At 41.2% G+C, this 27895-nt stretch overlaps 2 long non-coding RNA genes across 2 annotated transcripts in view; one reads left to right on the forward strand and one right to left on the reverse strand.

Annotated features, from left to right (window-relative positions):
* LOC109573968 (uncharacterized) overlaps positions 1-22024 on the forward strand; it is a 33331-nt gene extending 11307 nt beyond the window's left edge. Inside the window, exon 3 of the long non-coding RNA XR_002183014.2 lies at positions 21386-22024. This is a non-coding gene — a long non-coding RNA (uncharacterized lncRNA). The remainder of the gene's footprint in view (positions 1-21385) is intronic.
* LOC139177570 (uncharacterized) lies at positions 143-27806 on the reverse strand. The gene is made up of 3 exons (XR_011562064.1): positions 27569-27806; positions 25292-25402; positions 143-292 (listed from the first exon to the last, which is right to left on the reverse strand). It is a non-coding gene; the product is annotated as an uncharacterized lncRNA (long non-coding RNA).
* Between the last annotated feature and the right edge of the window lie 89 nt (positions 27807-27895).

Below are 27895 nucleotides of genomic sequence, written 5' to 3' on the forward strand. Positions count from 1 at the left end.
CCTGAAATTCAAATTTAATTGAAGATTCGACTCTAGAGTTTTATTTGCTAAATCTGGCAACTCCACCAGTAGTCTACTTTCAGATTTTGAAGATGGCAGCCATGGCTTTTGAACTGTTTGATTTTATTTTATTTTATTTTAAAAGGGAATTTAAAAGTAGCTTTGTGTGTTTGCAAAAATCTTTCTCTTGAGAGTCATTGGCATTCTGTCTTGTTTAATTTTTTAGGTTATGAAACCCCTAAAAGGATTCTCTCTCTTCAAATTTTCATATTCCCCAGGGTATTAACTTTACCTGGAAAGTAAAACAGCATAGGTTGATATCAGCTGGCTCCATAAAAATCAACTTGTCTCTTCAAATATTTCAAACACTTTAAATACTTTTTCTGAGATTAAATACCCATGTTCAAAATAGGGTGGTGATTGTGCCATATTTTGTAAGAGAAATTGCTTTGAGAGTGATGTTGGCAAGATTATGTGGAATAGCAGCCAAATGCTATCTACCACACTGGGAAACCAATGATGGTTTTTTTCTTTCTTTCTCCTACCACTGTTACTATCTTAATATCCTTTTAACGTTTCCACTCACCTGCAAATGATTCAGGCAGACATTATAGACCCGATTCTGCCACTTTGGGAGAGATCAAAGCTTAGCCATTTCAATGTGGGAGGGAAAAAAACAACTGTGAATAATAAATATTTACAGAGCTGAAATCAAAGAATATCTCAAGAGAATCACATCTTGCCATAAGCCAGGGAGAGAAATCTTTTCCATAATTATTAATAATTTGGTTCTTAAGAAAAATCATCTCTTCACCTGTTTATTAAACATTTACTGAATGCCTAGAGGAACTCATTGTGTGTGTATGTGTATGTGTGCACACTCAGTCGCTCAGTTGGGTCTGCCTCTTTGCAACCCCATGGACTGTAGCCCACAAAGCTCCTCTGTCCATCAGATGGTCCAGGAAAGAATACAGGAGTGGGTTGCCATTTCCTCCTCCAAGGGATCTTCCCGACCCAGGGATCGAACGTGTCTCCTGTGTCTCCTACATTTGCAGGTGGATTCTTTACCACCGAGCCACCTGAGAAGCCCCATGTATGTGTATAACTTGACTGAAATATAATGTTCAGGAATAAAATGGACAAATCTTAAATGTTTAGGTCAGTACTTAGTGACAATTGTAACCATTGTGTAACTACTAGTCAAAACAAGATACAGAATATTTTCATCACCCCAGAAAGTTTCCTCATGGCACTTTCAGTCAATCCCCACTCCTGCCCCTACTTCACCCACTTCACCCAAGCAACCCAAGGACTTCCTGCTTTCTGTCACCATAGATTTTCTTTGCCTGTTCCTGTACTTCATGTCAGTGAAATCATTTAGTATGTGTTACGTGTGTTTGTGTGTATGTGTGGTGTGTGGCTTTATACAACATAATGTTTCTGATCTACATGTGTTGTATCTGTACTCCATTCCATCATATTGCTGAGTAGTATGGTAGGAGGATACTGGAATTTATTTATTCCTTCTCTAATTTAAATGACATTTGTATTATTTCCAGTTTGTGGCTATTATAACTAAGGCTACTTATGAGGATTCTTATACAGTCTTATACATATATGTCTTCATTTCTCTTGACTACGTACTTAAGAATGCAATTCCTGGATCATGGGTTAAAAATATGTTTAATTTTGTAAGAAACTGCCAAACAATTCTCCAACGTGGTGGTTCCTTTTTACACTCCCACCAGCACTATATGAAAGTTCCACTTTTTCCACATCTTCATGGACATGTGGTGTTGTCAGTCTTTTTTTAGCCCTTCTAGTGGATGTAATTGATAGCTCCTTATGGCTTTAATTTGCATTTTCCTGATGGTTACTGGTGTTGAGCATTGTCACAGGTTGAATTCCCTTGGAAGCAGACTCATTGGGAGATTAGTTAGCAGTAGGTTTTTTCAGGGAGAGCACTTGGGTTCAACCTCTGTGCAAGAAAAAAGACAGAAGCACTATTGGACAAGGGATGAAGTTGATTTGTTGTACAATGGAGTCTCAGAGACCTCAGCTGACCTTAATCAAGAGCACTGAAAATGCACTTGAAAAAATACAAAATATTCTGAGTTTAGGCAAGTGGCTGGACTTCTCTGCCCCCATATTAATGGCCACTGTGACCTTGGGCAAGTCAGTGCTCTTCAGCATAGGCAGTCAATGAAGTGGATTGATTGAAGGCTGTTTCCTGACAGCCTCTCCAACATTGAAGAATAAGTCCTTCATTCCAAAGGAGAAAGGAGAATCAGAGTGGCATATCATAGCATTTGCTACAAGCACTTTTCATGCCTTATTGGCCATTTATATCTCTCTTTTTGTGAGGCATCTGTTCAAGTCTTTTGCCCATTTTTTAATTGGGTAGCTCAACTTTTTGCTGTTAATTTACAGGCACTCCATAAATTATCTGGATATGACTCCTTGGTCAAGTATATACAGTGATTACTATTTTTCCCAGTCTGTCATTTGTCTACTCATTTTCTTAGTGATGTCATTTTGATGAAGTCCAATTTTTCAATTTTTTTCTTTTACGGCTAGTGCTTTTTGTGTCCCGCTCAGAAATGTTTTCCTTCTTCAAATTTACAAAGATTCTCTTCTGTATTTTTTTCTAGAAGCTGTTCTTGTGCTATTTTAAAAACTAAGGTTTAAAAAAAATTTTTTTAAATAAGGTTTACTGTAAGGAGGTTTTTGATTATAAAAGGATTACTTGATCAATGTAGGGAATACAGAAATTTTAGATGAGCATTAATAAAATAGTATCAGTAAATCTAAACAAAATCACTGTTAATAGTACACTGACTTTTGATTATAAAAGGATTACTTGATCAATGTAGGGAATACAGAAATTTTAGATGAGCATTAATAAAATAGTATCAGTAAATCTAAACAAAATCACTGTTAATAGTACACTGACCACCTGTATTTTTTCCAGTGATACACAACACATGCACTTACACACACACTTACCATTTAGGGATCATAACCAATTTCACTTACTATATCATTCATTCATTATTAAATATTCTCCATTATGACAATGGCTATAAATATATGCGAACTTATTTAATTAACTTATAAACTACTTAACTTATTTTCAGTTCAGTTCAGTTGCTCAGTCGTGTCCGACTCTTTGCAACCCATGAACCACAGCACGCCAGGCCTCCCTGTCCTCACCAACTCCCGGAGTTCACCCAAACCCATGTCCATCGAGTGGGTGGTGCCATCCAACCATCTCATCTGCTGTCGTCCCCTTCTCCTCCTACCTTCAATCCTTCCCAGCATCAGGGTCTTTTCAAATGAGTCAGCTCTTTGCATCAGGTGGCCAAAGTATTGTAGTTTCAGTTTCAACATCAATCCTTCCAATGAACACCCAGGACTGATCTTTAGAATGGACTGGTGGGATCTCCTTGCAGTCCAAGGGACTCTCAAGAGTCTTCTCCAACACCACAGTTCAAAAGCATCAATTCTTCGGTGCTCAGCTTTCTTTATAGTCCAACTCTCACATCCATACATGACCACTGGAAAAACCATAGCCTTGACTAGACGGACCTTTGTTGGCAAAGTAATGTCTCTGCTTTTTAATATGCTGTCTAAGTTGGTCATAACTTTCCTTCCAAAGAGTAAGCGTCTTTTAATTTCATGGCTGCAATCACCATCTGTAGTGATTTTGGAACCCAGAAAAATAAAGTTACCCACTGTTTCCCCATCTATTTCCCATGAAGTGATGGGACCGGATGCCATGATTTCAGTTTTCTGAATGTTGAGCTTTAAGCCAACTTTTTCACTCTCCTCTTTCTCTTTCATCCAGAGGCTCTTTAGTTCTTCTTCACTTTCTGCCATAAGGGTGGTGTCATATGCATATCTGAGGTCATTGACATTTCTCCTGGCAATCTTGATTCTAGCTTGTGCTCCTTCCAGCCCAGCGTTTCTCATGATGTACTCTGCATATAAGTTAAATAAGCAGGGAGACAATATACAGCCTTGACGTATTCTTTTCCTATTTGGAACCAGTCTGTTGTTCTGTGTCCAGTTCTAACTGTTGCTTCCTGACCGGCATATAGGTTTCTCAAGAGGCAGGTCAGGTGGTCTGGTATTCCCATCTCTTTCAGAATTTTCCACAGTTTGTTGTGATCCACAGTCAAAGGCTTTGGCATAGTCAATAAAGCCGAAATAGACGTTTTTCTGGAACTCTCTTGCCTTTTTGATGATCCATCAGATGTTGGCAATTTGATCTCTGGTTCCTCTGCCTTTTCTAAAACCAGCTTGAACATCTGGAAGTTCACAGTTCATGTATTGCTGAAGCCTGGCTTGGAGAATTTTAAGCATTACTTACTAGCGTGTGAGATGAGTGCAATTGTGCGGTAGTTTGAGCATTCTTTGGCATTGCCTTCCTTTGGGATTGGAATGAAAACTGACCTTTCCCAGTCCTGTGGCCACTGCTGAGGTTTCCAAATTTGCTGGCATATTGGGTGCAGCACTTTCACAGGGTCATCTTTCAGGATTTGAAATAGCTCAACTGGTATTCCATCACCTCCACTAGCTTTGTTCGTAGTGATGCTTCCTAAGGCCCACTTGACTTCACATTCCAGGATGTCTGGCTCTAGGTGAGTGATCACACCATCGTGATTATTTTATTTTATTAATTTCCTATTCTTGGATATTTAAAGTGTTTCCAATTATGTTTGCTGTTTTAAATACAATCCATAAAGAACCAAATGCTAAAGTCTTTGACTGTGTGGATCAAAACAAACTGTGGAAAATTCTTCAAGAGATGGGAATAATAGACACCTTACCTGCCTCCTGAGAAATGTGTATGCAGGTCAAGAAACAACAGTTAGAATTGGACATGGAACAATGGACTGGTTCAAAATTGGGGAAAGAGTATACAAGGCTGTATATTGTCACCCTGTTTATTTAATTTATATGCAGAGTACATCATGTGAAATGCTGGGCTGGATGAAAAGCAAGCTGGAATCAAGATTGCCGGGAGAAATATCAATAACCTCAGATACACAGAAGACACTACACTAATGGCAGAAAGCAAAGAGGAACTGAAGAGCCTCTTGATGAAAGTGAAAGAGAATGAAAAAGCTGGCTTAAAACTCAACATTCAGAAAACTAAGATCATGGCATCCGGTCACATGACTTCATGACAAATAGATGGGGAAACAGTCGAAACAGTGACAGACTTTATTTTCTTGGGCTCCAAAATCACTGCAGATGGTGACTGCAGCCATGAAATTAAAAGACACTTGCTCCTTGGAAGAAAAGCTATGACAAACCTAGACAAAATATTAAAAAACAGAATCATTACTTTGCCAACAAAGGTCAGTCTAGTCAAAGCTATGGTTTTTCCATAGTTACATATGGATGTGAGAGTTGGACCATAAGGGAGCCTGAGCACTGAAGAATTGATGGTTTTGAATTGTGGTGTTGGAGAATCCTCTTGAGAGTCCCTTGGACTGCAAGGAGATCAAACCAGTCAAGCCTAAAGGAAATCAACCCTGAATATTCATTGGAAGGCTTGATGCTGAAGCTGAAGTTCCAATATTTTGGCCAGCTGATGAGAACTGACTCAGGAAAAGATCCTGATGTTGGGAAAGATAGAAGGCAGGAGGAGAAGGGGATGAGATGGTTGTATGGCATCACCAACTCAACGGACACGACTTTGAGCTAGCTCCAGGAGATGTAAAGGACAGGGATGCCTGGAGCGCTGCAATCCATGGGGTTGCAAAGAGCTGGACACAGTTGAGCAACTGAACAATATAAAACCAAGCAGATGGGTAGCCCAAGCTAAGATTTTAAAGAAACATCATTCCAGCATTTAAAAATAAAATAATCAAAGAAAAAGAGGAAAATGAGAACAAAGAAAAGAAAAAGTAAAAAATTTTTTTTTGGCTGCACTGGGTCTCCCTTGCTGCACATGGGCTTTCTCTAGTTGCAGTAGGTGGGCGTTACTTTTCGTTGCAGTGCACAGGTTTCTCATTGTGTCAGCTTCTCCTATTGCAGAGCACAGGCTCTGTAGTTGTAACACACAGGCCTAGTTGTCTTGTGGCATAAGGAATCCTCCTGGACCAGAGATGGAACCCCCTGTATCTCCCGCATTGGCAGGCGGATTCTTATCCACTGTCCCACCAGGAAAGTCCAAGAGAAGTAAATCTTTACTCTTAAGATAAAACCAAAGGAAGATTTCACTGAAGTCCTCTCTTCTCATCTTCCTCTTTCTCTTAATACTTAACTCAGAGGACAGTTGTTTGAAACTTTCTCCTAACTCCACTTTTCCTGGTTCTTCCATTTCCTTCCTTCTTTCCCCCATGTCTGTTTGTCCCCTGACACCATTCTGATTAAATTCTTCTCATTTTCCTATAAATATCTGCCTTTTTCAATATAAATTAAGTTGAAGCTCTATTGCATTTTCTCTAGGACCCAACCCTCATTTTACCAGTCTGGTAGAAAAACACTCTTTTTGCCTCTGGGAGAAATAAAGGTTGTGAAAATTCATACTGATTATATTTTTTCTGTCGTATAAAGAACCTATGTGAACAAACTCATATAGATTATCTTTTTCCTCCTACATGTTATTGTTTCCTTAGGCTCAATATCTAGAAGTGAAACCCTGAATCAAAGAGCATCGACACTTTTAAGGCTCTTAATACATGTTGTCAAACTCCCCTCCAGAAATGTACCAACTTACCTTCTTTTTAGCAAAGCATGAGAATATCTGGTTCCATACCCTCTAGCATCAGGCTGTAAAGTTTGTTTTCTTTTATCTTTGTTAATTCAGTAAGTGAAAGTGCTATCCCATTGTTCCTTATTTGCATTTCTTTGACTCCTAGTTAGGAAGCACTTTTTTCTTTTAAAGCTGGCCACTTTAATTGCTTTGGTGAATTGCTATGCACTTGATACTATGTATTTCTTTCACTTATCCCTCCAAGTACCACATGAAGCACATGGTATTCTCATTTTGGAAAACTGAGAAATGCATTGATTAACTGATTTGCCTGGGATTGCAGTGGGTAGTTACTGGCAGACCCAGGCCAACCTGACACAGAAGAGGCACTCTTTCCACCTCAACACTCAGTCTCAATGCGGGAGACCCGGGTTCGATCCCAGGGTCAGGAAGATCCCCTGGAGAAGGAAATGGCAACCAACTCCAGAACTCTTGCCTGGAAAATTCCATGGATGGAGGAGCCTAGTAGGCTATAGGCCATGGAGTCACAAAGAGTCAGACATGACTGAGCGACTTCACTTTCACTTTCAGTTACTGGCAGACCCAGGCCAACCTGACACAGAAGAGGCACTCTTTCCACCTCAACACTCAGTCTTCCTGTGATCTCTTTCCATGAACTCCAGGGTTGGTGTGATATAACCCAAAGAATGCCTGGAACAAGACAAGTCTAGAGCTTGAGTTCCCATTTAGTTCTTCCCTAATAGATGGTGCATAATTTGGTTTTAGAAAAGGCAGAGGAACCAGAGATCAAATTGCCAACATCTGCTAGATCATGGAAAAAGCAAGAGAGTTCCAGAAAAACATCTATTTCTGCTTTATTGACTATGCCAAAGCCTTTGACTGTGTGGATCACAATAAACTGTGGAAAACTCTTCAAGAGATGGGAATACCAGACCACCTGATCTGCCTCTTGAGAAATTTGTATGCAGGTCAGGAAGCAACAGTTAGAACTGGACATGGAACAACAGACTGGTTCCAAATAGGAAAAGGAGTTCGTCAAGGCTGTATATTGTCACCCTGTTTATTTAACTTATATGCAGAGTACATCATGAGAAACACTGGACTGGAAGAAACACAAGCTGGAATCAAGATTGCCGGGAGAAGTATCAATAACCTCAGATATGCAGATGACAGCACCCTTATGGCAGAAAGTGAAGAGGAACTAAAAAGCCTCTTGATGAAGGTGAAAGTGGAGAGTGAAAAAGTTGGCTTAAAGCTCAACATTCAGAAAATGAAGATCATGGCATCCGGTCCCATCACTTCATGGGAAATTGATGGGGAAACAGTGGAAACAGTGTCAGACTTTATTTTTCTGGGCTCCAAAATCACTGCAGATGGTGACTGCAGCCATGAAATTAAAAGACGCTTACTCCTTGGAAGGAAAGTGATGACCTACCTAGATAGCATATTCAAAAGCAGAGACATTACTTTGCCAACAAAGGTTCGTCTAGTCAAGACTATGGTTTTTCCTGTGGTCATGTATGGATGTGAGAGTTGGACTGTGAAGAAGGCTGAGCGCCGAAGAATTGATGCTTTTGAACTGTGGTGTTGGAGAAGACTCTTGAGAGTCCCTTGGACTGCAAGGAGATCCAACCAGTGCATTCTGAAGGAGATCAGCCCTGGGATTTCTTTGGAAGGAATGATGTTAAAGCCGAAACTCCAGTACTTTGGCCACCTCATACGAAGAGTTGACTCATTGGAAAAGACTCTGATGCTGGGAGGGATTGGGGGCAGGAGGAGAAGGGGATGACAGAGGATGAGATGGCTGAATGGCATCACTGACTCGATGGACATGAGTCTGAGTGAACTCTGGGAGTTGGTGATGGACAGGGAGGCCTGGCGTGCTGCGATTCATGGGGTCCCAAAGAGTCGGACACAACTGAGCGACTGATCTGATCTGATCTGAATTTGGTCCATGCAAGAGCAGATGTGCTTCCATCACCTGTTTCATTTAAATATTGAGAGCTGTACACAGCAGCAGTATTTACAATAGCCAAGACATGGAAGCAACCTAAATGTTCATCGACAGATGAATGGATAAAGAAGAGGTGGTGCATATATACAGTGGAATACTACTCAGCCACGTGCTGTGCTCAGTCACTCTGTCTCTGCGGCCCCATGGACTGTAACCCATTGGGCTCCTCTGTCCATGAAGTTTTCCAGGCAAGAATTCAGAGTGGGTTGCCATTTCCTATTCCAGGGAATCTTCCCCACCCAAGGATTGAACCCATGTCTCCTGCATTGGCAGGCAGATTCTTTACCACTAGCGCCACCTGTGTATTCTTTGCTTTGTGGAAAAATATCCCTATAGTCAAAGCTACGGTTTTTTCAGTAGTCACATATGGATGTGCCAGTTGGACCTTAGAGAAAGCTGAGCACTGAAAAACTTATGCTTTTGAACTGTGGTGTTGGAGAAGACTCTTGAGAGTTGAACAACAAAGAGATCAAACCAGTCAATCTTAAAGGAAGTCAACCCTGAATATACATTAGAAGGACTGATGCTGAAACTGAAGCTCCAATGCTTTGGCCACCTGATGAGCTGACTCATTGGAAAAGACCCTGATGCTGGGAAAGACTGAAGGGAAGAGGAGAAGGGGGCGACAGAGGATGAGTAGGTTAAATAGCATCACTGACTCAATGGACATGAATTTGAGCAAACTCCGGGAGATGATGAAGGGCTGGGAAGCTTAGTGTGCTGCATTCCATGGGGTCGCAAAGAGTCGGACATGACTTAGTGACTGAACAACAAGCACTACCTGGGAAGCCGTAAAAATAGCAAAATAATTCCAGCTACAGCAACATGGATGGACCTAGGGACCGACTGCCGTACTGAGTGAAATAAGTCAGACAGGAAGGACGAGCTATCATATGACATTCCTTTTATGTGGAATCTAAAGAGAAATGATACAAATGAAGTTATTTATAAAACAGAAATAGATTCACAGACTTGGAGAAGGAACTTATGGTTGTCATGAGGGAAGGATGGGGGGAAGGGAGAGTTAGGGAGTTTGGGATCATCACGCACACACGCACATATTTAAAATGGATAACCAACAAGGTCCTACTGTGTAAAACACAGAACTCCGTCAATCCCATGGGGCAGCCTGCATGGGAGGAGAGTTTGGGGGAGGATGGATACATGTAAATATATGGCTGAGTCCCTTTGCTATCCACCTGGAACTGTCACAACATTGTTAGTTGGCTATACTCCAATATAAGATAAAAAGTTTAAAAAAAAATACTTCCTTCCTTTCTGACCTGCTTTTCTGTCCTTCTCACTGTCCTGTCTCCCTGATATGTTGCATTATTTTCCAAAGGATCTCTGACTGTGTCTATCTGCCTATTTCGCTCTCTGTTCCCTGCCCCCCCACCCAGTTTTGTTTCCATGGTCACACCCTCTGTGTTTCTACTTTTACCCTCTATCTTTCTCTAGACTCTCTACCATCCTCTTTGCATCTGTTCTCTATGTTCATTTCTGTAGAAGCTACAAGATAGTCATAAAGTCTGCAAACATAGAGAATAGTTTATATTTTTACAGATTGAACCCCCTTGATTACTTCTTCTGGGATATGTATGTTTATTCAGTGAAAAAAAATCAGAGATAAATTATATGAGATAAGGCATCATAGACTCATTTGCAAGGGATGGTAGGAACAGCATTAGCACTGTATGCACTGCAGCTTGGCCCATGGCATTGAACAAGGCATCTTTAGTGAGGAACATATTGTGTAATATTATTGAACATAGCATGTTTTGTATTATAATATTCATAAATCTTTTATTAAGTATATTCACCCATGTTTCCAAATTTTATGACCATTTGTAGTTCATCAGTGCATTTTTTTTCTTGCCTTTCCTTTCTCTTTGCATTATCTATATTTCTTCATAAATATCCTCTTCATTAGAACTAGCCCCTGCTTTAATGACTTAGCTTTGGAATAGAACAAAATCCTTAAGTGGAAGTCTATTGAGAACCAGAAGCTGTAGAACAGTCGAGTTCTATTTTGGCCCTTTTATGTTTCTATCAATGGCCAGAATTTCTGTCCCAATTAAGAAGAGGAAATTACTCAAAAGAGGCCCCTTAGCAACACTCAGCACCCATTTAATAAAACAGCATATCAACCGTGGCCTTTTTATTTTACTGAAACAATCTGAGAAATTATTTTAAAAAGTAAAATATATCCCTATTGAGTACCATTTCCTGAGGCCTTTAAATGTTTATCTATTATTCCTTTCTTTCCTTTTTTGGAATATCATTGAGGGACAAAAACGTATTATTCCCACAGCACAAATGAGAAGTGGTGTACAGATAGGTTGTGAATTTCCAAGGCTCACAAAGATCTGAAGCCAGAAACTGGGTCTCTCTGCTGACTGAATCCCTTGGCCAGGCCTTTTTATCCTACAAGAGGCTGTCTAGTTAATGTAGAAGATGTGGCTTGCTTATTCATTTGCTCATAGAAAAATGAATCTCTTTTTTCATTCCTCCCTTCCTCCTACCTAGAAAGAAGTAAGGAAAGAAAGACAAAGAGGGAATTCCCTGGCAGTCCAGTGGTTAGGACTCCATGCTTTTGCTACCAAGAGCATGGGTTTGATTCCTGGTTAGGGACCTAAGATCCCACAAGCAAAAAGAAAGAAAGAAAAGAAGAAAGAGGGGTTGCCTGGTGGTCCAATGGTTAGGACTCTTGGATCCCACAAGTTGTGTGGTGGTTGGGGTGGGGGAGAGAAAGAAAGAAATGAGGGAGGAATGGAAGGAGGGAGGGAGGAAGAAAAGAAAGGATCCACAGCAGCCTGTCAACAACTGGAATGGCTCAGATGATAGCCAGTCACCCAGAGGCAGGGAAAGGGTTGTGGTCACTGGTGATTTCAGTGATTTTTCCCACCACCAGCTACCATCACAATTTCCAGAAAAGCTGCCAAGTAGGAATTAGCATTTCACAGATGCCCCTGCCCCCACTATTATGGATCTTGGAACTTTTGCTGACTGCCCTTTGCCCTCATACCTTCCTACCCACAGATAAACAGGCTAGGTATTTGACCTCACCTGCATTTGAAGAACTAGAGTACTTGCAAAGGTGCCTTCCTTCTGCCAGAAATCCTTCCTGAAGCTGAGTTACTAACTTTCTAACTTTCCCTAATCTGGATTGTTTCCTTACAATTAAAACACCAGGGATACGCACTTTATCTGTACTTTCCATTTTCCGTTTCTCCTCTTGCCCTCCCCCACTCCAAACAATGCACTCAAGGTTCAAACTATTGAGATACCATGTTGCAGGTAATTGGTAATTGAAGTGCTTATCTTCACTTGTAGAGTATGTGACTTATGTTGTACCCTTACACTGCATAGGGTCTGGCCCATTGTTGGGACTCAAACGAATGTTAATTGAATAGAAGAACTTGCCTAAGTTGGCCTCAGGCACTCCTGGATTTCAGTGTGCTGAGTTCCAGGGAAAATTAGACTGACTGAGCCAACTGCTCCCTTCCTGTCTGGGAAGAACCACCCAGAGAACAGAACAGGGAGGCCGCACCTCTGCAAAGGGAGAGAGAGGGCTTGACTGCTGTCCCCTTTGCCTGTGATTCCACCCCATACTTTTTCCTCTGTCACAGGCTAAATTAGGCGGTTCTGAAACTCATTTTTTCCAGACACGTTTGTGGGCAGAGCTACTAATAGAACCTGCTGTGGGCTAGATAGGGATCAGGGTAGAGACCAGAGTCTGATTTATACCATAGGAAGCCCTAAGAAAGGTTAGAATTTGATAAGAACCTAAACAGACTAATCTCTCAGGAGAGGAATCTGTCTGTAGGGGTTTAGAGTGTGATCTCTAGAGACATGCTATCTAGGTTCAAATAGTATTTGTGCAATTTTTAAACTGTGTGACCTTGGACAAGCTACTTAACCTCTTTATACCTCAATTTCCTTACACATGAAGTAGGGATAACAACAGTATCTGCGTCACAAGGTTGATTAAATCAGTTAATACATGAACACGCTCAATATTGTTATTACTAAGAATGATGCCTTTGGAGGGAAGCAGGTTTACTATGCTGAGGTTTGTATGTGTAAATGCAGGGCTGGGGCAGAGTTAATCATCAGGGTCTGGAGACAGTGGAATGACTTTGTACAAATGAGTGAGAAGAATCTGGAGTTCAGGGTTGGGGAGCAATCAGAGTAAGGAGGAGAAATGAGGGAGAAGGGAAAAATTAAAAGCCATTTCAAATTTCCAATAGTATAATAGTAAGATATCTTTTAAGAACAAGATCAAAATTGTTTATGTTGCTGAGCTCTAAACTACCACTGAGGTAAAATGGTACAACTCCTTGGAGAGTAACTTGGCACTACCAAAATTAAAAGCTACACATCTGGAGAAGGTAATGGCAACCCACTCCAGTGTTCTCGCCTGGAGAATCCCAGGGATGGGGGAGCCTGGTGGGCTGCCATCTATGGAGTTACACAGAGTCGGACATGACTGAAGCGACTTAGCAGCAGCAGCAGCAAAGTCACAAGATACATGCTCGATATACAAAAGACAATTGCATTTTTGTATACTAGCAATAGACAGTTGGAAATCAAAATTTTTAAAAGTAGTATGCAAATGGCATCAAAAATAAAAGAAAGAAAAGTCTAAGGTATTAATCTAGCAAAATATAAGCAGACTTTCTTTGGTAAGAACTATAAAATACTAAGAATTAAAAGAGGTCTAATTAATAGGAGAAATATTCTATATTCATCATGAGAAGTTTCAGTACTGTTAAGATATCAATTCTCTATAAATTGATTCAATGTCATCTCAAATCACAATCTCAGCAAGAATTCTTTAAACAAATTGACAAGCTAAATCTAAAATTTGTATGGAAAAGCAAAACTCTCCAATTAGGCAACACATTTTGAAAAAGAAAACAACTGAAGAACTCACACTACCTAATTTCAAGACTTACCATAAAAACTACAGAAGTAATCAAATATTGGTAAAGCATCAACACACATACAATAAAACAGAGTCCAGAACAGTCCAATACTTAAATGGTCACTACTTTTTAAAAAAGATGCCTAGGTAACTCAACAATAAAGTATAGTCCTTTAAAACAACAGAAAATCCATGTGTAAAAATAGTAATTGGAAATCCATTGTGTAAAAAAATAAACCTCAACCCATACTTCATACCTATATGAAAACTAACTCAATGTATTACAAAACTGTAAACAATAGATTACAGAACTAAATAAAATGACTAAAAGTATAAAACTTGTAGACGAAAACACTGAAGAAAAGTGTGGCCTTGGGTTCAACAAAGACTTCTTAGCTAGGTTAGGCAAGGTATAGGCTCTAGACCTTCAACACAATTTAAAAAGCATGAACCAGAAACCTGCCAAAGACAATATGTAAATGAATGGATATAGCTATGCTCCAATAAAATATTATTTATGGATGCTGAAAAAAAATAAAAAATAAAAATAAAAGCTACATATCTTTTGATCCTTCCATTCTATTTCCAGGTATTTATCCTACCTTGGTATTTGCAAACAGACTTATGGCCTCTTTGTAATGCCAAAACTTGGGGAACCACCTAAGCGTCCGTCAGTATTGTCTATCTATGCAATAGAATACTATGTAGTCATTAAAAAGATTGAGGCAAAGTTACACATATTATTTATGGAATAATAGCCAAGCTAAATAAAAAAAGAGCTCTATCACAGGCAGAGACAGAGCACCAAGAGCCAAGTGGAGGAGCAATGATGAAGTCTAAGCTGGAGTCTATATCCTCGAACACAGAGACATCGTGTATGGAGTGGGTGGGGCGGGTAATGAGAGTTGGGAATGACAAGTCTCTGCAGAGTTTCACAGAGGGAAGAGCGGCATGACAACAGGTGGGGAATTAGCAAATGGAGAAGTCACTGATAATACCTTTAAAAGCTGCTGGTGTTTGTAGGGCCCAAACAGATCTGTACTTGTGTGGTGCCTGAGTGGTTCTGGTTTGCTTAGTGGACTAGGAACAGATCAGAGAAAGGTAGTAAAGGAGCAGGTAGATAGGGCTAAGAAAATGAGCCTGAAGCAATGTGGGTGGATAATCACAGCTATATAGATTTTTAACTAGCTTATCAACTGAGCTCAAAGGATACTGATTAAAAAATTTGATATCAATAAAGAGAGGGACTTCACTGTCGTATTGTTGTTCAGTCACTAAGTCGTGTCCAACTCTCTGTGACTCCATGGTCTGCAGCACGTTAGACCTCTCTGTCCTTCACCATCTCCTGGAGTCCACCCAAATTCATGTCCATTGAGTCCGTGATGCCATTTCATCCTCTGCCACCCTCTTCTCCTTTTGCCTTCAGTCTTTCCCAGCATCAGGGTCGTTTCCCATGAGTTGGCTCTTTGCATCTATTCAGGGTTGATTTTCTGTAGGATTGACATGGTTTAATGTTCTTGCAATCCAGGGGACTCTCAAGAATCTTCTCCAGCACCACAGTTCAAAAGCATCAATTCTTTAGTGCTCAACCTTCTTTATGGTCCAACTCTGTACATAACTACTGGAAAAATCATAGCTTTAACTATCCAAACCTTTGTCAGGAAAGTGATGTCTTTGCTTTTTATAGGCTGTCTAGGTTTGTCATAGCTTTTCTTCCAAGGAGCAAGTGTCTCTTAATTTCATGGCTGCAGTCACTGTCCACAGTGATTTTGGAGCCCAAGAAAATAAAATCTGTCATTGCTTCCACTTTTCCCCCTTCTATTTGCCTTGAAGTGACAGGACCAGCTGCCATGATCTTAGTTTTTTGGATGTTGAGTTCCAAGCCAGTTTTTCACTATCCTCTTTCACACCTCATCAAGAGGCTCTTTAGTTCCTCTTCACTTTCTGCCATTAGAGTGATATTATCTGCATATCTGAGGCTGTTAATATTTCTCCCAGCAGTCTTGATTCACACTTGTGATTCATCCAGCCCAGCATTTTGTATGATGTACTCTGTATATATATTAAATAAACAGGGTGACAATATACAGCCATGACGTAGTCCTTTCACAATTTGGAACCAGTCAGTTGTTCCATATAAGGTTGTAACTGTTGTTGCTTAAGCTGCATATAAGTTTCTCAGAGACAGGTAAGGTGGTCTGGTATTCCCATCTTTTTAAGAATCTTTCATAGTTTGTTGTGATCCACAAGTCAAATGCTTTCACGTAGTCAATAAAGCAGATGCTTTTCTGAAATTCCCTTGCTTTCTCTATGATTCTAGCGAATGTTGGCAATTTGATTATTGGTTCCTCTGCCTTTTCTAAACCCAGCTTGTACATCTGGAAGTTTTCAGCTCACTTATTGCTAAAGCCTAGCTTGAAGGATTTTGAGTGTAACCTTACTAGCATGTGAGATGAGTGAAGCTTGTACGTTCGGTAGCTTGTACATTCTTTGGCACTGTCCTTCTTTGGGACTGGAATGAAAACTGAGCTTTTCCAGCCCTGTGGCCACAGCTGAGTTTTCCAAATTTGCTGACATATTGAGTGCAGCACTTGAATAGCATCATCTTTTAGGATGTGAAATAGCTCAGCTGGAATTATATCACCTCCACTAGCTTTGTTTGTAGTAATGCTTCCTAAGGCCCACTTGACTTCACATTCCAGGATGCATGGCTCCAGGTGAGTGACCACACCATCGTGGTTATCCTGATCATTAAGACCTTTTTTGTATGGTTCTTCTGTGTATTCTTGCCACCTCTTCTTAATCTCTTCTGCCTCTGTTAGGTCCCTACTGTTTCTGTCCTTTATTGTGCCCATACTTGCATGAAATGTTCCCTTAATGTTCCAATTTTCTTGAAGAGATACCTAGTCTTTCTCATTCTACTGTTTTCTTCTTTTTCTTTGCATTGTTCATTTAAGAAGGCCTTCTTATCTCTCCTTGCTATTCTCAAACTCTGCATTCAGTTGGGTATCATCTTTTCTTTTCTCCCTTTTTACTTCTCTTCTTTCCTCAGCCATTTGTAAAGCCTCCTCGGACAACCTCTCTGCCTTCTTGAATTTCTTTTTCTTTGGGATGGTTTTGGTCACTGTTTCCTGTATAGTGTTATGAACTTCTGTCCATAGTTCTTCAGGCACTCTGTCAGATCTATCCCTTGAATGTATTCATCACCTCCACTGTATAATCATATAGGATTCAATTTAGGTCATACCTGAATGACCTAGCAGTTTTCCCTACTTTCCTCAGTTTAAGCCTGAATTTCACAGTAAGGAACTCATGATCAGAGCCACGGCTGGCTCCAGGTCTTATTTTCACTGACTGTATAGAGCTTCTCCATCTTTGGCTGCAAAAAACATAATCAATCTGATTTTGCTATTGACCATTTGGTGATGTCCATGGGTAGAGTCATCTCTTGTGTTTTTGGAAAACAGTGTTTGCTATGACCAGTGTGTTCTCTTGGCAAAACTTTGTTAGCCTTTGTTCTGCTTCTTTTTGTACTCCAAGGCCAAAAAAATGAAAGTAAAAAGTGATAGTGTTAGTCATTCAGTCGTGTCCAATTCATGGAATTCTCCAGGCAAGAATACTGGAGTAGGTAGCCATACCCTTCTGCAAGGGATCTTTCCAACCTAGGGATCAAGCCCAGGTCTCCTGCATTGCAGGCAGATTCTTTACTATCAGAGCCATCAGGTAAGCCCTTGAACCATCAAACTTGCCTGTTAGTCCAGGTATGTCTTGACTTCCTACTTTTGCATTCCAATCCCTTATGATGAAGAGGACATCTTTTTTTGGTGTTAGTTCTAGAAGATCATGTTGGTCTTCACAGAAGTGGTCTACTTCAGCTTCACTGGCATCAATGGTTGGGGCATGGACTTGAATTACTGTGATGTTGAACACTTTGCCTCAAAAACGAACCAAGAACATTCTATCATTTTTGAGATTGCACCCAAGTACTGAATTTGGACTTTTTTGTTGACTATGAGGGCTACTCCATTTCTTCTAAGGCATTCTTGCCCACAGCAGTAGATATAATGGTCATCTGAATTAAATTCACCCATTCCCATCCACTTTAGTTCACTGATTCCTAAGATGTCAATGTGCACTCTTATCATCTCCTGCTTGACCACATCCAATTTACCTTGATTCATGGACCTAACATTCCAGGTTCCTATGCAATATTGTTTGTTATAGCATCAGACTTTACTTTCACCACCAGACACATCCACAACTGAGTGTCATTTCTGCTTTGGCCCAGATGCTTCATTCTTTCTGGAGCTATTCGTAATTGCCCCCTGCTTTTCCCCAGTAGCACAGTGGACACCTGCTGACTCATCGTCCAGTGTCGTTATCTTTTTGCATTTTCATACTGTTCACGGGGTCTCACAGCAAGAATACTGGAGCGTTTTGCCATTCCCTCCTCCAGTGGACCACATTTTGTCAGAACTCTCCACTATGATCCATCAGTGTTAGGGGCCCTGCACAGCATTGCTCATAGCTTGAGTTACACAAGTCCCTTCACCAGGACAAGGCTATGATCCATGAAGGAATCACTGGTGTATTAGATATTTTTAAAATCAGTAGCTTAGATAGTGATCTAGCTGGGAAAGATAATAGAATGGATGATAGAAGCAGGATTTATTTATTCATATAAATATTTATTTATTTGGCTGCATGGGGCCTTAGTTGTGTCATGCAGGATCTTCCTTTCATCATGTGGGATCTTTCGTGGTGGTGCACGGACTGTCTAGTTGTGGGGGGCAGGTTCAGCAGTTAGAAGTGAGATTTAAAATGATCTTAGACTGACAAGTATCCTACGATACTACTTATATATGAATCTGAAAAGAAATGATACAAGTGAACTGATTTACGACACAGAAATAGACTCACAGATACAGAAGACAAATTCATGGTTAGCAAAGGCAAAAGGTGGGGAGGGATAAATGAACAGATACAAAGTACTATATGTAAAATAGGGAAGAACAAGGACCTGCACAGAGAGCTGTACTCAGTATCTTGTAATAACCTATAATGGAAAAGAAATATATGTATAACTGAATTGCTGTACACCTGAAACCTTGCAAATCAACTATCCTTCAGTTAAAAATGTTTTAAAATAAACTCATCTTGACAGATTAGAACAAAATGCCAAAATCAAGAAAATGAAACTTGACAAGGATAAAATAAAACCCCAGATGTAGGGGACTTTCCTGGCTGTCCAATGGGTAAGACTCTGAGCTTCCACTGCAGGGGGCATGGGTTTTATCCCTGATAAAGGAACTAAGATCCTGCATGCTGGGTGGTGCAGCCAAGAAAAATCAATTGTATAGGAAGGAGTGGGGCTGCCTTGACAGCATTTTATATGAAAAAGATTTAGGACTCACCAAACCCAATGTAGTCACAGTTTCATGAAAAGACACAATGTCGGATAAAAAGGATCTGTGCTTTAATTAAAAGATCTTTTACCCAGATCTGACCAGTTCTGGGTACCACATGTTTAAAAAGCTATCGATGGGGACTTCCCTCTTTTGGTCTAGTGGCTAAGACTCTGTGCTCCTAATGTAGGGGGCCCAGGTTCAGCTCCTAGTCGGGGAACTAGATCCCACATGCCACAAGTAAGACTTCAAATACCACAACTCAAGATCCTGCATGCCACAACGAAGATCAAAGACCCCGTGTGCCGCAACTAAGACCTGGCACAGCCAAAATAAATAAATGAATGAATATTTAAAAAAAAAAAAAAAAGACACTGATGAACCAGTGTATGTCCAGGGAGAGATCAGGTTGAAAAAGGATCTAGTAACTTCCCAAGTAAGGAAGAATTTGATGGAGTTTAAAGATATTAGATATTGGGAAGAGAAGAGCAAGGTAGATAAATAATAACTGTCCTCAAATAACTGGCTTTTTTCAAGCACAGGCTAACAACATGAAATTGCCAACCATCCTACTATCTTGATTTATAAAAACGCAACTTCATTTGGTTCAACCTAATAGAAGGCAATGTCAACTCCTTTTGCTATGCTGCAGAAGGTAAATGAGAATCAATGGTTGAACAAGGGAAGCAATTACATCAGTATAGGAAGGAATTTGTCACAATCAGATGCTCAAGAATACAATGAGCTGCTTCACAAAATTCTCAGTTCTATCTCGTTGAAAGAGCCCAGGCAGAGCAGTCTGTTAGGAATATTAAGCGTTTCTGTATTTAGTGGGAGACTGTCCATGATCTCGCCTAAGAATCCAACCTCTCCACAGTACAGGGACAACACACCAGACCACTCTGACAGCAGCCCAGGCCATCCTTGTGTTGTCTTACACTGCTGTGTCTTGGTGCGTGTCAATCCCCATGCTTCGAATTGCACATCTTCTTGCTATGTATCCTGCAAATTCTTACTCATCTCTCCACACACTACCCAAGCATGCCCCACCTGAACTCTAAATAATGTGTCATACTCTTATTTATTTTTGGTCACGCTGGGTCTTTGCTGCTGCACTCAGGCTTTCTTTAGTTGTAGTGAGAGGGGCAACTCTTCGTTGTGGTGCACAGGCTTCTCACTCTGGTGGCTTCTCTTGTTGTGGGGTACATGCTCTAGGTGCGTGGGCTTCAGTAGTTGTGACGTATGGGCTCTTATTTGCTCGAGACACATGGAATCTTCCTCGACCAGGAATCAACCCAGGGCCTCTGCATTGGCAGGTGGATTCCTAGCCACTGTGCCACCAGGGAAGTCCCATACTCTCTTTTATACCCTGTACCCTCTGCAGTGGGACTTAATATTCTTTTGCAATGTTTTTGTGAACTTCTTTCCTACTAAATGCAAGCCGCTTGTGGACCAGAAATGTCTCTTTTCATTTTCCATAGTCCCAGTGACCAGAGCAACGTCTATGGTAACTCATTAAATATTCATGAAATGAATGAGATTAGATGTTTTGATTTTATATATAAAAATAACAAATTATCATACAAACACATTTTGTATCACATTAATCAAAACTAGTGTCCTTACTACATGTGATACACATTGATATTTTCTTTTTTTTTTTCATTTTAAAAAATAGAATTATTCTAGTTTCCAAAATTAACTTGGGTTCTCAGCTTTACACTGAAACACACTGAACTACACGGTCAAGAGGCAGGGATCTGAATGGAAGATCTAAGAACTTGATAAGCGCTCTGGGCCTTCTTCCAGAAAGATGCATATATGCATTAAATTAGCATTCAATTTCAGAGGCTCTCTGGACCCATTGCAGTCCTTCCATACATCACAGGTTGTGAGAAAGTTCCTTCTAATGCTTCAATCTTATTTTTGTGAGACGCATTAAGAAGCAGTCTAGGAATATTTGAGAGTCACCCATAGGGAGAGCACAAAACTGGAAGGGAAGTACATAAAGAACAAAGAATAGAGGGAAAATTCTGAGATGGGATAGGCAAGACAGATAAATACACGTGAAAAGTTAAAGGAATAGGGAACAGAATAAATCCTGGCTAAGGGTTAGGAGGAAGGGCAAGGTAGGAGCTGCCAGGTCAGGGTTTCAGGCCTGCAGAATCTGATATTCTTTGCAGACAATGGAACTTGGGGTTCCAGCCCTGTAGATTTCATCTTCCCTCCCGAGGGCTCACTATGCCTTCCTCCCCTTTTTTAGGCAGACCTTATGGAAACTCTGAAACTCTTTTTCTCTTTTCTTCCAGATGGGAAGCTCTGGCAGAAAGAATGTTCTGGCCTGTGTGCAACGACTCCATTCTCTCTGCCAAAGGATAAAGCGAAAATCTGCTTTCTTGGAAACCAGCTCCTGTCTTCAGGAAGCATGACCCTAGTGAGGGAGTGACTGGGACCTTAATAATCGTCAGCATCCGCCAGCACGGTGGCACAGAAGGACAGTAATAGGTGAACACCAACGAATGATTTAAAAATGGAATCTCCTGTCTCCAAGATCTCAGCTCACACAGATAACTTACTACATCGCTCTTTGAATCTTAAATAACTCTGACGTGTTTTCAACAGTCTGTTGAGGAGGAAACAGACATACAACTCACATTTCCACAGGACAAACAGTGAGAGGGACATGTAAGAAGTCTAGAAGCTCCTATTAAGCTCTCAGGAATCTTGGAGATTTTAAGAACTTCTGTGAGGGTCCAGAAAACCTGGAACATTACAAAAGTCCAAAAGTAACTAGACTGAGGCAAAGAGAATGGAATTTGGGGTGGGGTTAGGAGACCTGAGTTAGTCCCTATATAGAATCCTGACTCATTTTGTGATAACGGCCAGTCACTTCCTGGCTCAGTGTTCCAGTCCTCGTTCACCTCGTCCACCCTTACCCCAGCCCCTTCCCCTGCCCAAGAAAAATAAAATCACAATTTTATTCTCTCTGGAAAAAGTTAAACATGATTATTTCTGTAAAGCAAAAATAGCCGATTTCTCAGGGTGAGATGATTTTGTTTACTTTATAACCAGTGTAACCTCCTGGGTGGTATATAAAGCCATGAGAACGGCAAACTTGTTTGTTGTTGGGATCCTCAGATGGGCATGGAGTTCACAGGTGGTGTGCTTGCTTCTTCTGTTTTCTGGGATGACACTGTTGTGTTGTAAAGGCCTCTGGAGAAAGGTTTGGGAGATAACTGGGTAACACCCAACTAGGTCAGGGAATGAGTCAGGGCTCAAGGACTCGATACCAACCTCTCCCACTCCTGCCAGGAAACCTCTGGGGTGAGAGAGAGATGAGAGAGGAGCTGAGGGGCGGGCCTTACCGCTGCCTGCCCTGGGGCCTCTGGCTTGCGGTTTCACCCTGGTTTGCCCTGCAGCTGTAACGTGTCTGCTGACACGCAAGCCCTGACACGCTCGCCCTCCCTCTTTCCCAAACTTCTGCTCAGTCTCAGAAACAGATGGTACATTCCACCCCAGAAATGTCTATAGGAGAGATGAGAAGGGAAGAACAGAACCAGGTGGAGAGGTGGCTCTTCAGAAAACGCAGGGCAAAATACAAAGGACTTTTTGTCAAGGAAGTGAGGAGGAAGTAGAAAATAAACTCACCTCCAAGGAAATCAAGATGAGAAAAAGGCAGAAGAGTGCCATGGCTGGGCTGACACAGAGAATAGAATAGGAACGAGGGCGGAGGCTGGGCAGGACCAAGAAGCACAAGCCCGGAAACCTCTAAGACTCAAGAGCAAAATGGCAAAAAGTTACATTTCTTGTTTGGAGGTATACTCAGCTTCCAAAAATTCACCTTTCTTTCCTCAACACCATTCCCTGTTTGTGGCAATTCTGAGGACTCTCCACTAGTTAAGACACAATTTTATGTACCTACTGTGTACCAGTCACAAGTTTTCATATAGGATTTTAGTGTTCACAACAGCCCTACACGGTAAATTTTCTTATTTAAAATAGTAAATTTTATTATCCCCATTTCACAGATGGGTACATTGGGCCTCAGAAAAGTTAAATAATGTGCCCATAGAATTCCAAAGTAGTGGACCCAGCCAGTTGAATTCCACTATACCAAGCTGCCTTTGATTTGATGTCAAGTTAAATCAAAATAATGTCAAGAGTGGAGACTTCTTAAGCCTTCCAGGAGCAGTAAGAAGCAGACCAGGTAAGGAATAATGAATGGAGATCTCTTAATCTCTGAATGTAAGTACTAAAAAAACCCTGTAACTGTTGGGTTTGCATAGGCCTCTTTGTGATCAGAGATGCCAGTGAAACCTTGGTACCCTCTAGTGGAAGTTTCCTGCATTCACACAGCTTCCACCCCGAAGAGCTGGAACTGGAGAGCATCCCCAAAGAATTGCCAGGTAGAAGATACATGTTCATACGTCAGGGCCCATAGAGGGTAAAGGAAAGAACAAAGACCAGAGGGAAGGTGTGTTGAGCAATTGGTTCACAAGGGTCCTTAAAGGGAGTCTTTGTCAGGCCTTTATGCATTATTAATAGGAGCTCAACCCTGGTGGCTCTCTGTCAGTAAAGAATCCACCTCCAGTTCAGGAGACTGAGTTTGATCCCTGGGTAGGGAAGATCTCCTGGAGAAGGAAATGGCAGAACACTCTAGTATTCTTGCCTGAGAAATCCCATGGAGTGGGCTACAGTCTATGGGGTCGCAAGAGTTGGACATGACTTAGCAACTAAACCACCACCACACATCAGTAGGGACTGTAGGTTTTTAGGACTCTGGAGTGCTATTTTTTTTAATGGGGAAAATTAGTGATCAGCGATATGAAGTGACTCCCAAGGCCACAAGGAAGTCAATGTCAGGAATGGTGAGACTAGAACCCATGTTTCCTGCCTCCCAAGCCAGAATTCTTTCCATTATATCACACTTTCTGTTTGTTGGGAACCCAGCCTATGAGAACAAGCGCCCGGGCTCCTGAACCTCATGCCCACACTCTGCAGGCACTGCTGGAGCTTCTTCCGCAAGTTCCCAGTGCCAAGATGTCAGATTTATTTCTGTCTCTCTCCTCCTGCAGAGGTAATCCCTGGGAATGGAAGTGGGTTAGAAACAGATTACTCTGATCCAGGGGCTTTGCTCTCTCCTCCCTGAACGTGGCGGGTAGGGAGCGGAGAGGGGAAGTCACAAATAGCCTGAAATTCCCTTTCAGGATTATCGCTTGATTTAGCCAGCTGGGGTGAAAGTGGAGCAAGAAGAGGGGAGGGATTAACTTGAGACCTCACTTGAACAGCAGGATGCATGGGCTTCTTTTCTGGCTGAGCCAGGACGAGCAGTATCTCTTCCTAAACATACCTTTAGAAATAAAGAGTCTGAGGCAGGCAGAAAAAGATAAAGGAGAAAGCCTTTGTCTTCAGCTTCAGGGATGAATGGAAGGATGGATGAGACAGAATAGCGAGGAGAAGAAAGTCATGCAGCACAGAAATAAGGAATCACCTTGGGGTATGGAAACAATCTACATTTTGATGGTTTTAGCTTTAACATAAGCTCTTCGCTTTTCCCTAACAAAAGAGACCTAACACAAATAAGGCTTCCTGAGGATCTCCAATTCATACCCAGGTTATGGGCTCTTTTGCTTTAGGGACACTGTACTGGGGTGGAATCTGGGACCACTGATATTATCTGTGTCAGCACAAGGGGCAGTTCCACTTACCAGGACCCTGCTGCTGCTGCTGCTGAGTCACTTTAGTCGTGTCCGACTCTGTGCAACCCCACAGACGGCAGCCCACCAGGCTCCCCTGTCCCTGGGATTCTCCAGGCAAGAACAAGGGAGTGGGTTGCCATTTCCTTCTCCAATGCATGAAAGTGAAAAGTGAAAGTGAAGTCGCCCAGTCGTGTCCGACTCTTAGCAACTCTGCTAGGCTCCATCTATCCCTTCCACGGCTATGATGGGGCTTGGAAGCAGTTACCCTAACTAACCAGAGCGGGACATGTATTAACTCATTTACTAAATAAGTTAGTAACAATTCTATGAGTTAGGCACTTAATTACTCCTTTTCTATAATGAGGAAAAGAGGTGGAACTAAGATGTACAGTCAGGCACCATTACATAAGAGCTTTGTCAACTCTCCAAGTGACGTAAAAACTCTGCTAACGTTAGCTAAAGATCGGTTGAGACCATTTCTTAGAAAGTTAGAAGTCACGGTTTATGTCACCTTACCTTGGACAGTTCACTCCCTTTGCTCTTCATGTTCTCATCCAAGGGAGGGAAGTACAGTATAAACACATGGCAAGCCTACTGCTCACTTCAATCCAAGTGTCATATTGTTTACTGTAATCAATAAACATATTGTAATCAGATTCTTCCAATCCTCCAGAAGTATTTTCCTTGTTCAAATCAACAGTGCTTCTCCTGGAAAGTAGGTTAGTGTTTAGTTGCTAAGTCGTGTCTGACTCTTTTTGTGACTCTGTGAACTGCAGACTGTAGGGCTTCTCTGTCCATGGGATTTTCCTGGCCAAGGATACTAGAGTGGGTTGCCATTTCCTTCTCCAGGGAATCTTCCTGACCCGAGGATCAAACCCATGTCTCCTGCATTGGCAAGCAGATTCTTTACCCACTGAGACAGTAGGGAAGCCCAGAATGTAGGTCTACCAGGCAGAATTTCAGAAGTTCCAATCTTTGACATCATCTGCCACTGTGGTGGTGTGTTGGGCAGGGTGGGGAATGCAAGCACAGTGTATGTCCCACTGCTTATGGGATATCCCATCCTCTTTGGATCCATTTAGAATAAGACAATGAGTGATCCCAGGAACTCCCTATATTTGGGGAAACACAGAAATCAGCTTTGCCCTCTGCCTCATGACAGTTTATCTGGCATTCTACTGATTCACTTATTTTTTTCCCATGATCCACTTAATGAAGAAATATTTGAGTGTCTACTATGTGCAAGACTGTTTCTTTGCAAGGCTGAGCCCCTAACCACCTTATTCCTTCCTCTAATTACAAAATGAGTTTCCTTTTCTTGTTCTTATCTTGATTTTTCTGAAGTGTGAACTTCTATGTTTGTGGAATTAAGAAGTACCCTTTTCATGTTAACATCCCCAGGTAGACAGCTCCCAATTTTCCATGCAGTTAATGAGACAGGAAGATAAAATGAATTTTCCAAAGAGCAGCTATAAAACCCACTTACAACTGATCTCAAAATGAATTAAAAGCAATTGACTCCCCTTATTATTTCATCCAGGTTGATATGAACAAGTTTGTGTTCCCTGAGAAACTGACCAGAGGGAAGGCGGAGACGATCTAGGACGTGTTGGCTACCATGTGAGACAAACATAAGACTCTACAGTGAAGCAGATAATTCCAGAAAGACTGTATCAATGTTCTGCATTAATAACCACTCATCATGGAGTGGGGTTTCCTCACTTTCAGGAAAAGCAGTTAAAACCAATTCATGTTCTATTTTGGGGAGCATAGAGTAGATAGGACTTTGTTAAGAAATAACTATTTTTATATATATCTCACTTAAATGCTTAATATATTCTTTAGCATATACATATAACACCTAATTTCATGTCACTATTAATGTGTCATGCTATAGGTTCAAGGCAATGGTTAAGACTTATAAGAATATTCTTAGCCTTGAAGACTATATAGGTACTTTCCTGGCAGTCCAGTGGTTAAGACTGTGCTTCCACTGCAGACAGCACGAGCTCAATCCCTGGTTGGGGAACTAAGATCCCACAAGCTGCGGTGAAGCCAAAAAATGTGTGTGTGTACACACAGAATAGTCAAAAAGTCAAGATTTAAGACATCAGATCCCCAAATCCAAAAGTAATCTCCCTTTCCTTTGACAGTTGTTAGCATTTCACTTGGACCTTTGTAGCAATTCTATTGTACAGCTCATAGATCCCAACTCATTGCAAAATACCATAGGTAAGTGTTCAATAAACATTAATTGGCAGAATGAGATAAAAACCTAAAGGGTAAGTATGAAAAGTGCTTATTATTCACCTATGATTACAGTACTGGATTTTCCAGGATGATCCCAACAACATGAATCCTTTAACCACTTAATGTTCAGAAATACAGTACAGTAGTCAGTGCATGGGTTCTGGGGTCAGACTGTTTGAATTTGAATCCCAGTTCTGCCGATTATCAGCCGTGTGATCTTAAATAAATTATGTACTTATTTTCAAGGCGGCACATCTTATTGTTATATACAAGAATATTACTCTTGTTTGTGATGAGGATTGAGTTAAAATATATAAAATTACTCGGAAAATTGCCTGGCATCTGTTAAATTATTTCTAAGTATAAGCCATTTTTTGTTAATAAAACCTGTGCCTCTGTCCCCAAATGGCAAACAAATGCTTTTGTCAGTCCACGTGTCTTTTGCTTCAATAAACATAGTTGTCATTAATCTCCTTAATTCGATAGGATATTCTTCTCACAGTATAGACTGGGAAAATTAGAGCTCTGGCTAAGGTTACCCACCATATGGGGATATACACCCAGAAGCTAGACATTTTCGTCCTTCCTAAGATCCAAGTAGGCACTGAAGAAAACACTTGTCTCAGAAGGGAAACACCTTTTCGTTCTTTACGGAATGGAAAAAAGGTGCAGCTCCGTCCCAAACCTGGAACGCAGTAGCTCCTGGCCGCCAGAAACCCTGGTGCGCAGGCGCAGTTGCGGCTCCACGCTCTCCGCCCGGCGCGTGACAACCGTGCTTCCACCCTACCCCCAACTCCATCTGACTGCGCAAGAGCAACCCGACTCCACCCTCGCTCCCTCCCGAATGCGTACGTGCGCGTTCGCGCCTTT

The sequence above is a fragment of the Bos indicus genome, chromosome 19, assembly GCF_029378745.1.
Source record: "Bos indicus isolate NIAB-ARS_2022 breed Sahiwal x Tharparkar chromosome 19, NIAB-ARS_B.indTharparkar_mat_pri_1.0, whole genome shotgun sequence".
Lineage (NCBI taxonomy): Eukaryota > Metazoa > Chordata > Mammalia > Artiodactyla > Bovidae > Bos > Bos indicus.